This window comes from Hetaerina americana, unplaced genomic scaffold, assembly GCF_022747635.1.
Source record: "Hetaerina americana unplaced genomic scaffold, ioHetAmer1.1.p SCAF_1, whole genome shotgun sequence".
Lineage (NCBI taxonomy): Eukaryota > Metazoa > Arthropoda > Insecta > Odonata > Calopterygidae > Hetaerina > Hetaerina americana.
In genome coordinates, this window is record NW_027286069.1 from 7,190,822 (window position 1) to 7,204,682 (window position 13,861).

General features: G+C 39.0%; 1 protein-coding gene across 1 annotated transcript in view; it reads right to left on the bottom strand.

Moving 5' to 3' along the window:
• LOC139694527 (diacylglycerol lipase-beta-like) overlaps positions 1-13,861 on the bottom strand; it is a 211,106-nt gene that overhangs the window by 65,871 nt on the left and 131,374 nt on the right. The window lies entirely within an intron of this gene.

Genomic DNA, 13,861 nt, shown 5'->3' on the forward strand with positions numbered 1-13,861 from the left:
TCCGATTCAGCGAAGAAATATTTACCAATCGTGTCGTAGATAATAGCAATAACATTTTAATGAGTGCGTTTGAATTTCTTTTCCCCTAAAATATTAACCAATGGATTTAAATTATTAGTAGTATGATTGAACAAAATATAGCTCGGTAGCTGCATTTACTTCAATTCTGCACACGCGAGATTGAATTAAATTCTATAGATGTATTTTATACGATGCATTGGAATGCCAGATCAAACTACTGTAGAGATCGATCGGATGTTAGCAATGGCGATACCCTTACATTCACGCAGGACTTTGGAACCACTGCAGTGAACACACGAAAGTGAATAAATGGATTCTCTAACGAACACACGAAAGTGAATAAATGGATTCTCTAACCTGGCTTCCCTCTGAAATGTTGTTAATTCATGGCATAGAACTATCTTGGCGTGTCTATGATATTTATTTACACGGTTTATACCTCTCCTCTGTTCACTATCCAAATAAATTTACCTCTCCATCAGATTGTGACTTGAATGTAAAACAAAATGTGCAATGCATGGTGGCTGGGGTAAGGGGCTAAGATTGCAAAGATGTGACTGTTTGCATTGAAAAATCACTAGCCTGGACCTGAATGTTACCACTGCAACCTGATCCAATCTAAAGCAATCAATCAAAGTAATTTGCTCAACTCTATTTCTCTTAATACTACATCCGTAATATATATTTTTAATTCTATTCATTTTTACAAAATATTATTTCCAAAATCTATATCAATATAATTAATTCGAGTACAAACTCCGTTGTGAACTTAAATGTCCACTATTATTTTGAAGAACAATAGGAAATATAAAATAATTTGGCAATTAATAATGTGAAAAATCGTAAAGTTTACTTTCATTCCTTTCCTCTTAAAAAAATAAAGAAGGTATTACTATTCTAATATATATATATATATACATATATATTGAAAAGTCGTGGAACGCGACCAAAATGATGAATACGTTCACGGTAAGAAGAGGCACGGCATCATAGTTTGATGAAATTTAATATTAGGTGAGGCGTTCAATAAGTCCTTACGAAAAAAAGAAAAACAAATAATTTTAAGTAGATTATTCTTATTTCTTTAATATAATCTCCATTAAGCTGAGTACACTTTTCCAAGCGTTTTCCAACTTTTTTCAAGCCGTACAAAAATTAGAATGTCGGAGGGTTATCAAATTGGAATGCGAGAATAACTATGATGTCTCATAAAATACGCGCAAATATATGTCGGTGAGGTGTAATCGGCTGGACAAGAACGAATGCCTCCATGGGTAATTCGGGAATGTACCGCTGTTAAATAAACGATCTGGGCAAATGTGATTGAAACATCATGCACCACTCTGACGGAATCGAGCAAAAGATTGATAAGCCAAGATACCAAACGCGGCGATGGGTCGCGATTAAAAGAATTGATTTCTAGCTGGCGGACGAGTCCTTACGAGAAAGTGAACCAAAACGGATTTAATGTACGCATATAATAGTGCGAACGTGGAAAAACTTGTGACCAATGGTTCTGATGGCCTTAAATGGTTTCCGTGGAACGATAGAAATTCCTGGGACCTTCGAAAGCTCGGAGAGATAAGGGCGTAAGGGCACAGGCGACATGTGCAATGTTAGGTATACTAAGTAAAGCAATTTAGAAAAAGCATCCTTAGCAAATCAACTTCAACTCTAACATTCATGTTTTCTTGATAAACATATTTATGACAATTGGAATCCACTTCATAAATATGGTGTGAACTTAGCGGCCATGGCTGCGGGCGATGTCCAAAGCAAATGAGAATGTTTATCTTACTTAGAGTATTAAGGTAGTGAAAAGATGACATACCGTAGAGTTCAGCGATATAAATGATCTGGAAGCTTGAAATCGACAACAACGGCATCAGGTTTTTTTCATGATATTATGGAGGCAACAAGGCATGAGCTGAAATTGAATAATACTAAATTTAATCAAACTATGATATCGTACCTCGTCCCCCCTTGAATGCATTCATTTTAGTCACGTTGCACAATCTTTCAGGATATTTACTAGAATAGCAAGACGGGATACATGAGACGGTGAAGTAAGCCACGTGTGTGTCATTAAATGGTGGAAGAAAGATGAAGAATGGATGAAAGCTAATTACTATTGTTAAATTTATTCCTTTTTAGTAAAAAATGCCTTCTGATATTTTTTAAGATGAAGGGAGACGAAAGGAATGAAGCTGAGCTTTAATATTCTCCACATAATTAATCACCCAATTAGTTTATCTTTCATATAGTTCTTCAAATAATTAAGAAATTTTTTAGTCCACAACGGAGTTTACACTCGAACTATTTATTTGATCGAATGTGTATCAACGCAACACTGTGACAATTCTCACCCGTACGAATAAAATGATGCATGCGCCAAATATGCAAGTATTCGCAACTCAATTGTACGGCATACCTTACAGCTGATATTAACACGGCAAATCTTTCACTAATATTGAAGACCAAGAAACTAAGTGAGAACAAATAAACTGCTCTGACTCAAGTTCCATACGATGATAAACAAAATTGATGGAGGATTAAAATGAATTTTTAACAAATGCGTATACCTTAATCGAAAGGTCTGAAGGAAATTTATCTTACAAGATGAAATACTTAGTTTCCTCATTTAGTGCCAATGAGGAATTTTTTTGAAAAATACGGAGGCGTTCACGGTTAACGATAGAGGCACCTGCTGATTCTGATGGCACGTTGGGCTCTAGTGAGAGTACTAAATTGATTTCTTCAACAAATTTTTCACAATGTATTTTGGACTCATGGAGGGAATTTTATGGAATTTTTTTAGCGGAAAGTGGCAAGGATACTGTCCCAGTAAATCCCTATCCAGTACACGAAAATGATTTAAGATCCAAAAAGTCCGCAGTGTTTCGATCCCTCGATTCCTTATCCCAATCAATAATTCCCGGGACATATTGAATGATAGGTTAGATACGCGAGAAAAAGAGTGCTATTACTAACCATTACATACTTGATTTCGCGGTGAAAAAAAAAATTATCTCGGCTTTTTATACATTCCCATTCTTGTTTATGTTAACGCTTATTATATTTTCACTTCTATACATTACCGTAGTATGGGAGGTATTGAAAATTATTCCGACGAGAATTCTGAATAAAGTGCGTGTCTGGATGAAGAATTTTCTCCAAAAACTAATACCAAAAATAAAAATGGGTTATCGGTTTGTCATTATTGATTTTACGCAAAAAATAACCGAATCAAATTTTACCCGCGCGACAAATATTAAGAGAATGTGCAAACTTAGTTAGCGCGTGATATGATTCACACCGTCATGTTAACTTTATTTATATGATTTCAATAATATCACCAAAATTTTGCAGATTCTAGAATGCGTTTTCTTGACCGAATATTTTTGGATTTTTCCAGCTATCCAATGAATTGAAGGACTGCAAGTCATTCAGATTTCTGCATATTCTGCGAGGATCGCAGCGCATAGAACTGTCTCCACGTTTAGAGTGGGCTTTAAGCATGTCCAGTTAGAAGTCATTCGGCCGCAGCCCTCGTCCGCCAGCTTCAGGGAGACAGCCGCGGAAGCGTGCAGGTGACCGCAGCAGCGCACGGGTCGCCGATCACGGAGAGAAAGAATGCTGCTGGAAACGCGAGCAAAGGCGCGTGCCTTCCTTAGGCTCCGAATGACGCTATGATTTCGAATCCCACGGACGCGACGGGAAGGTTCATTTGCCCAAGAAGGCCGGCCGAGTTAGCATCAAAGGCGGTCGGAGTGGAAATCAAGCTCAATACTCCCTAATTCAAGGATACACCCCAAAAAAATCACTCCGGTCAAAGAGAACCAAGAGATAACTAGAAGAGTCGCCAATTGAGTCCCAATCTTAATAAATAGTACATTCAGTCCGAAAATTATTACTAATACGGGGCAGAAAAACGTTGCTTGATTTCTGCACGCACAAATTAGGGCGTCAGTTGGCCTTGCACTAAATTATTCCAGCACCAAATTACTAGACGGACTATTCTACTGTTTTGCCGTTCTGTTTTGAGGTCATCCGCCTTCATACGTTCGTGGTCTTCCGATCAAATTTCAAACGATGTCACACCAAATCATAGTTTGGTCCGTGGCTGTTTACGCAATGTAGATTAAATTTTGGGAGAGTTTCGGGTGTTTAATTCCAATAAGTTTAAATGAATCCCCGATAAAGATGAATGAATAATTGTAAATCGATCAGAATGGATCAACATATAAGCGTAGGCAAGAATCGATTAACTGTTTATTTTTTAAATCGTTCACGATCAAGAACACAAGTGCGGTCTCTAACATTTCGTCTGCGCATGACACTTGCTGAAGGACCGTTGCCTCATCGAAATCATGTGCATCGAAAATCCCAGGAAAGAGGTCAAACGTCTCCTAATCCAGCCTATGCTAAAATACCTTCTAAATAGCTTCAAAATAAGTTAGAGAATGATTGAATCTTAGGGTGAATATATTTGTTATGAGGAAGAGGTGAGGTAACATTTTAATTTATGAAGGTCGAAAAAAATATTTCAAGTACAACAAATTATTCGTTGCTTGGATTTTGAGGGAATTGTTGGATAAAAAAAAGCAGATCGCAAATTAAAAGGAAAGCGACATCTTTAGCGGCGACGGTGCACCAGAGGTTTCTAAACCTTCCCTTTAACGGTTGTCGACCGTAGATCGGCCTTGATTATTCACTGTTGAATTTTCCCTCTGTATTTCTTAACTATCAGCTTTGAGTGAACGAGCAGTGAAAAAAAATAACCCTGAAGCCTTTTATGCCACATATTCCATGTCAAACACATTCGTAACACTTGTGTCATTTCAAGGCATTTTTATTAGAGACAAAAAATGCCGTTGTCCTTGAAACAACTCTTTTCTGGAACAGAGATTGTAATTAAGTTTACAGAGAGGGTAGACAACTGTCTGATGTACGAGGGTCATCCGGAAAGTAGTACCCGTTCGTGAAATAAAGACACAAAAGTAAATATTAACAAACATAAAAAATTTTATTTGAAAGAGGATACTTTAAACTACTTCTCAACATAATCTCCAAGCAAATTAAGGCATTTGTCATAACGTGTGACAAGTTTCTGTATTCCTGCTGCATAGTCCTTCGCCGCCAGCTCATTGAGATACGCGAGGGACCCATCTTGCACAAATTTTTGCATAATGCAGATGGTGTTTAACAATTTCATGAACAATTGTTCGAGAAACATTGGGAAAATGCTCACAGATGTCATCAATTGTGACGCGCCGATCGTTCCTCACGAATTCGTCAACTGAGCTCACCAGTTGGTCTGTAATGACAGACGGTCTCCCCGAACGCTCATCGTCGTGTGTGTTCCCCCTCCCCATGTTGAAGTTGCGACACCACCGCCGAACAGACGACTCGTCCATTACATTGTCTCCATACACCTCCTTTAATTGGCGATGAATATCACATGGGCGAACGTTTCTTGCATTGAGGAATTTAATCACTGCCCTCACTTCACAACTGGCGGCGTTCTCAATTTTTTTAAACATTGTAAACAATCACAGAAACAACACAGGCAATGCTAGCGTCACGCAACTTGGCTCAGAGAAGGCAGACAAGCCACTGAAGCTATCTGACCTCGTCCAGCGGCTACTCGCGTCGTCAGCACTTCATGCGGCACGAACGGGTACTACTTTCCGGATGACCCTCTTACAAGTTTCCCTCCTCGTTTATTCCCTATCAATGTTTAGTGTCGCTGTTTGTTCGGAAAAATTGGAAGGCTAACCAAAGTGATTCATTTTGAATGAATCTACCGACTGTATCGTAAAATGGGCTGATAGATACACTTAGAATATTTGAGTCTCTCTTTGGCATCGCAACCAAAGAGGGGAAAAAATCAACATTACCTAACTGCAATTGAGCGTTACCCATTTTGCTTAGAATTTCTCAGAAAACGAACTACCCTTTTTTATTGTGGATTCCAAAATGCCTGTACCTTTTAACATTTTGGTTTTTAAGGCATTCAAAGATGTTGGTGCCAATAACAAAGAGCACGAAACGGTTTAGAGTGCTCGATGCAGCTAATGACGAAATGCGAGGGTGAAATTGAAGGATGGTCACACGAGGCGCGTGCCAGGTATACGTTACCGATCGTCAAACTTACGCTTCTATTATACGCCATGCAATTACTCAATTTTGACTCCGTGAAAAGAAGGGGAGACGATAGTGTACTGCAGGATCACACAAAAAAAAATAAATGCGAGCATTTTATTTTTACATAGGTATTAATTTAGATTTCATTTGGAGTATTATTTGTATCCTTTAAGATATTTACAAAACGGTCACAATTTATGCATGAACATTGACCTATCATTTTGTAAAGATCGAAATAGAAGACTCGGTATTCGACTGAAGGATCTGGGGCTAAAATATTATGACAATTCATCAAGACTCCGTCCAAAATTCAAGCGATACAATTGCGTGACCACCATAACTTTTGGGAAAAGGTTCCTTTCACACTCCCTTCATAGAATGGTTTCATTCATAAGGATTTATTTATTGTAGTGCCCTGCAAGTCACCACTAGGGTATGTGGTCGGAGATGAATACAAAACCAGACTAATTTTGACCCGAGTTGTGGGAATTCTACAATCACAAAACCAACCGTCTTGTCGGTTAACGTTTTGGTGAATGCATGTAAATACAATATTTCATTGAAAAACTCAAAGAGTTATAAGTACGAAGGCATACGAAAGTTGGAAACGAAAATAAAACACAAAAAAAGGAACACTTTGAAATTTCAGCGTTTTGGGTGTGTGACCTTCAGTGTTATACAGCGAAGGCGACCTGCAGCGAGATGGGAGATTCGTGGGCGAGGGGTTGGTTTATCTCGTAAAACTGTTCTCTAGAACGCGGGTGTCGCAATGCCAACAACGAGGAAATCGAGGCTCGCCATTCAGTGGAGGGAATGCGGAGAAATAAAGCATTATAAAATAAGCTCCTCTACACTCACCAATCCCCTCTATTCTCTACATTTTTCCCTTGTTATCTTCTAACTCCTCGGTATAAATAATCGGGGAAGGCTATCGGGACTTTTGTTTCCGGTTTTCCGATGCACCTCTGCATTCCTGTTATCGTCGCGGCTTTGCGAATAGCGTTGGACGTCAATTCTCCTCCCCCTTCCCCACCCAGCCCACCCCATCCGTTGCAACGGCCGAATGGGACCTCCCCCCGCCCCCGTTCTCCCCACTCACGCCCCCGCCGCGCATTGTCTGCGCAGTCGGGGCGCCCGGGAAAACGTGTCATAATAACGAGGACCGGAGCGGGGAAGCACCACCGTCGCCGCCCAGCACGATTGGTGGGGCCATGCCGGGCACGCACCAGGAATTCAAAAGTGACTGGGGGTTTGGTGGGGGGAGTTGGGGGAAGGGGTGATGCGGTGGAAGGAGAGGCACGTGGCCTCCGAGCGGAAATGTCTCGGTGAGCCAAAGATTTTTAAATTTGGGACTGTTTCGTAGACATAAACGTGCATGCTCGTATTTTTTTTAACTTTCACCGAGCCATTTAAAACGCCATTGCTGTTCTGAATATGACTGATTAAGATTGTTTCGCAAAATAATACGCAAATGAACAGAAATGTTTGCAATATTTATTGGTAGGCCAAAGGTGGTTTTCATTTAAAATCAGTACAAAAATTATTACTCTCTTGTGCCTTACATGCTTTGTTGAGTTAATCATAGAATCACGCCTGGTCATCCCATAGAAACTGTCATCATATTCTTAGGAACTAGTTCAGAGCCGACATTAATAATTCAAGAAACTCACTAAGGGCACTTGAGTACATATTAGTATATTTTGAGTCACGGTGATTTATTTTATCAACCACAAATTATGTTTTAAATATTTAGATAAATCAAATTATAAACTGTATTATTTTCGAAATATCGGAAAGTTTAAATGTATCTCACCGAAATGGTTGACTCAAAATAATGATTTAAACTGCACTTGCATGCTATTATTTTTCTTCGATCGTCTAAGGGGTGGCTAAGATAACGAATAAGCGGCAGACAGTCTCCACCATGTTCCCAGTCATTGTAAAAATCCCTCACAGGCTCTCATGGCTTTGGAGTATCGGTAAGCGCCAGGCGGATCTACCACTTCATCTAATCCCATACTAAAGAGCTCTATCAAGCTTTTCCCACAAACCTCATCCTTTGCTTAGACTTTCTCTATTGTATTGCTCTCTCTCTCTCTCTTAACTGGCATTTATTTTGAGTATAAGTGTATTTTTCGGTGTATACTTAATTTATATATGTATATATATTTTTTTTCGATGTGCAATTCTGTGCATAATCTATATATGTCTGTTTATCTATATGTATTTTTGTGTATTAAAGTAATTGTAAATTTTATGGCTGATATAATATGTATATGACCATAGGCTAAATGGAAGAAGGGAACATTTGGTCTCAATATTGCCCAAATAAAGACCTCCACCAATCCATCTATGAGAGACAGAGAGAGGGAGAGGAGGACAGAGAGGGAGGGAGAGATGCAGCGAGGACGAAACACTAACGCGAGACAATCGCGGGCGATGCGGCTTCGCTCGTAAGATCCAAATCGACCTCGCGGTCCTCGAAGTCGCCAAATGGCCGCGGGCTTCGCGGCGGCGGGCGAAGTGTTCACATCCACGTCGGGGCGCCCGTCCTCGGCGTGACCGGAATTTTCGGCGGTCCTCTGGTGTCGCACGAAACGCACGCAATGAATGAAGAATGTGAATGATCGCGAGCGTTTCTCTCGCCGAGAGCATCACCTCTCGGGATTAGCTCAATTCATGCCAGATGAGATAACGTGACCCTGCGCCGCCTCCTGCGAATGGGCGCGGCACGAACTTATTCGCAGCCAAACAACATTTTCGAGGTCATGCTTGCGGGTTAAGGCTTGCGATTTATTATACGGGAAAGCAGGACAAAAACATGGATTATCTAGCAATTCCCTTGTTTTCGAGTCTACAATCACCATCCAAGCAATCAAATCTTTCTCCGGAATTATGACGCTGGTGGATTTCGGAATCTTACATTTTCTATCATGCATTTATGCACGTTATAAAATCACTGAATAATTCAAAATGCGTGATGAAATTCATAGAGGTGCAGAATAACATAAATATATATTATTTATGTGTGGCCACGACCCCATTCAGAAGAGATTTTCAAAAAATATTAAGGGAAAAAAGAATGGGAACATATTTTCAACCTGATTTTAATAGCGTTCTGCCGCAGAGTTACCAGCAAATACCCTAGGTGAATGATTTACATCCATTACTTATCATAACCTACCTAAATGATTCCATTAGTTTCAAAGCTCTACAAATGACTTTTTAAGTCAACTGACAAGAATAATTTAATAAAAGCAAGGCGTCCAGAGACCGAGAGTATGCTCAAACCTATCTCCTCATTGTCCATGGGTTCGTACCCATTATTTCAATTGGCTTTCATTACGTGTATTACTTATAACAGCAGCGGCGAGTTATTTCTAAACTAGAATATGATTTTGAAGTTTAAAATTCCTAATATAATAAAAGGTCCTCACAAGCCACAAAACTATGTTTTTCTTGATTTCCATTTGTTTTCCCTTCCTAAATGCACGCGTTCTGTTTTCACACATCTGCACAGATAAAGAAGACAAGTAGATGTCCTTGACAAGTGACTGCGATATATTTATCTTCATAACACAATATCATTAGCTTTCCTTGTACGAGTTTGCTTTCCCAAAAACTGAAATATTTTGAAGAAGCGAGAGATACAAATCACTTCCAATTGGAAATTTCAGAGAGTATACTGCCTCTCATATCCGCTTTTGTCAGATGAAGTAAAAAATAATGAATTTAGTTATTATGCCGATTTTATTAAATGTTTTCCTATTGATAAGCTGGTTTATCCATTCAGAAGGTGACTATAATTTTTCAAATATGAAAAATGAGTTCATAAAATAAATTATTCACAAACTGCTATATATTTAATTAAATTTGGAAATATTCACCTTATTCCTAGTGGCTCGTTACCGGCTTGGTGAATTTGTGCATTTAAAACGTTTAACTTTTGGGCCTTTTAAAGGAGAGGTACCTTTAAAGGCAAGCAATAGCGTTAAAATATCATTGCGCCAGACAAATTGCACAATTGTTGTCCAATTATGCTTTTAATAACCCTCAATACCTCTGAACACACTCATAAGCATAAATGGATCAAATGAAAAACATCTACTGAGATGTTGCGACTCCTGAAATCGAAAAATCTCATACACATTATGGATATAAATTTTGCAAGCCTACTAAAAACATGCTATTTGACTGTAGTTCCGTCCAAGCAGTTCTCTTATGCATGCAATATCATTGCGTGAGGGTGAAAAAATTCATAAACCGCGAGTCACATTTCAAAAGATATTTTTAATAAATTATTCATTCATTCTAGTTTTATCGGGCAATTTTCTTTCCTTTAAAAAAAGAGACTGAAATGCCCATCTCACAGAAAATAGCGCAGAGGTTTTCCGCGACTTACATTTATCCGGCAAAAATAGAAAACACAAAGCACTGGATATCCCTCCCTGTCACAAATCAGTACTTCTGCGTGCGTTTAACCACTTCCTGGTAAATTACGCCGAAATGCGTATTCGGGAGTACGGACAAAAATTCAGACCAAAGGAATCTAAAGATTTTCGTCCGCGGCCGCCCACAAAACAAAGTGGGCAGACGGGAGGGACGTATCCCGAGAATTTAGCTCACCTTAGATGATTACCCAGGGTTCCCTGAAGGAGGAGGGGACGAGAGGATGACTTAAGGTGAAACTGGGTTTTCCATTACCTCCGATTCAACAACGGTGCGTTCTTAGGAACGAGAAGTTCCTTCGAATGCTTCATCGCATGCTTGAGCTCTGTAAACACGGCTTCGTGGAAGGAAAATGAACCAAAGATATCTCTGGAACTGTAATAGATTCCTCGGCCCTAGTAGTGATTGGGTCCTAAGAGGTCGAGGGTTTGATGCCCACCTATGTAGGTAGCCTCCATAGCTTGGGTGTTTGCGATTGTTCGCGTAGCATTTTGTTTGGTAATCCGATGTAAAAGCCAGGCCTTGATGTTTTCGGATTGCTTCTTAAATTAATACCCAGGAAGGAAAAAAAGCATTATTAAATTTGCACACATCACAGGAACGCGTACAATTGTGTTCACAAATTAATTTAGTGACCGTTAACACCAGCCGGGCCTTTCAAGCATCTTAGGACCAAACAACATTTAATTCGGCGACTTAATTTTTCAAAATTGGCTTAAGCTCGGTAGAAAAGATTTCTCGGCAGGATATTAAGGTATATGAAAGGGAATAAGTGAGTTTACCGATTTCATTTCCACAGTTTCATACACTACTGAAATATAAAAGTAATTTTAGACCCGACGGTGCTCGCCTCTGAAACGGAAAGATTCTCAGGTTGAAATTTCGAAAAAATGGGTGAAATATTTGTGCAAATAATTACTTAATGTTACCTCCGTCTCAGGGGAAAATATTAAAGTTGAGCCTTTGAAAAAAAAATGCTTTCCAAAAATTCTTTTCGTAAGATTACAAACAAGCATAAGTGCTTTTGCCCTTAATGTCGATCTCTCCCGACAAAATTCATCCCTCCGCTAAATAGATGCCCGCCCTTTCTTGGGACTTTCTCTGGATTTAGGTAAACTTTGGGGTGCTCCAGTCACGCGATGTGTGCAATGGGATAAGGTCAGGAAAGGGATGGCATCTGATGAAAAGGTCAACTGCTCCAGTAATTCGTGAGTGAGACAGCGGCGATCATCGAAACGTAATTTCAACATCATTAGCAGAATCCGTGATTGCATTCCCCAGGACGTTTAATACGACCGTTCACCAACGCGGCGCCATTCATCAACATCCAGACATAGTCCTTCAAGGCACCACAAGGACGAGTGGCAGGGGGTCAATATCCTTTAGAGTAATTGTAAATTGTACGCGGAAAAGATCTTTAGAGGGAAAAGTATTCCTACAGTGGATTCCCCTCAACCTCTGATGTAATCTCGCCTGCCACAGAAATGTGAGGTCAGTCTTATTTCTCCAATACCAGTAGATAGTCAATAGAGTTTCAATTATCCTGCGGTTTAATTCCTTCATGAATATATAGATGCTTTCACCAGTTAATGAAGAATTGTGTAGGGCCTCCAGCTTGTTCATAACGTTTTCCAGCGAAAGGTTTAGCTTTCTATTTGGTTCTCATTGATTTCAGAAATTATACCCATATGTGCAGACTTCTAAGAGCTTATACCTTACCTTGTATATATAGACGCATAGACAAAGTGAGGTCTAACTTAAATTTAAATAGCACTTTACATGCTTTGTCATAGGAGTATTCCTCATCTAAATTTCATACAGATTGGCATTTAAATTTAAACGTTTTCGCCATTTTAGCATGATTTTAAATTACTTAACTTATTTCCGTAGTGCTTATACCTTTTATTAAAGTTTACAGGGACACTGTTGAATGGATATCTTTTCCCAGAAATGCATTGTTAAGAATAATTTTCGGATTAAGCTGGTATTCCTAACTCCAAGGACAAAAAACCTTCAAATCTTTCGAAGGTGAATAATTATTTTTACTTGGATGCTTTACTTAAAATTAAAATTAATTTATGGAACTTAAAACAAGTACTTCTACAGTAAAAAAAATCATATTTTTCAACTAAATCAAAGAATAATTCTGAATCGTCGAAATTCTTTCCTTGTTTCATCCTACAAGTACCGTTTCACCATTTTCCTCAATTCTTCCATCATATAATCCTATTCTGTATAATTTTAAACATTAAAACTATTGCAGGAAATTAATCTTTATTATAGGAATTTGAACTTCCTCTCTGTTTTACATAACTTATTCGGAGATCACGCGAAGGAGTATCAGAATTTGGCCGCCTCCGAATCGATGAATATCAAATGACCAGTAGAGAACCAACTATAGGTTGCGGGAGAGGCAAATGGAATTATTATCCTGAATGCGTGATTTTCGCACGAAGAAGTCATGTCAAAATAAATATTTGTTCAGGAAAAACAAATTCCAGATACGCGAATTTTAACAAATGGTGATGAGTCCAAAGGGAATTCAAATTTTCGGCTTTTCAATGCAAAGCTGTTCGGTATATGTTTGCAATGTCAACATTGTTTGAACGATAAAGCAAGCAATTTCACAGGATGTCCAATGGATCCCTCCTTCTTTCGCATATTCCGTCACACTGGTGTAAAACACGCACGTTACAGAGTTCATTGATTAGTTCACAAAACACACGATTTTATTCGGAAAGACTGCAAAATTGGATGCGTTCGTGACTAATAATCGGAGAGGCGTAACCCTTCCAGATAATCTGCATACCACTGAGTTTCTGTTGACCACGAGATTGGTCATGTTTCTTCCGATGCTCTGCCGACTTTTGCGTCATACGCGGAGTAGAAAGGTGTACAGGGAAGATAAAAACGCCTCCAAAAGGTTATTTCATTTGTGCATGAGTGGCTGTATTGTATTTGTTCAGACACCAACCTCATTCTTTAAAAATAAAATTCTATTCAGGAACACTTTTGTTGACGAATTCCAACAGATATTTATCACTTTACCTAGCAAGATTCTGTTATTCAGCAAAGGGCAAATTTACTTCAAAAAGCGACTGAGTTGCTATCTTTTCATTGCCGTCTAGAATGAATGATTACCGAGAAACATTTTTCTGCACATATTTCGGTTAACTGCTAGACTTGATACAGTGACTTTTGGAGATTTCTCTGCCTTCGTCCCTATAAACGTGTACCACTGATT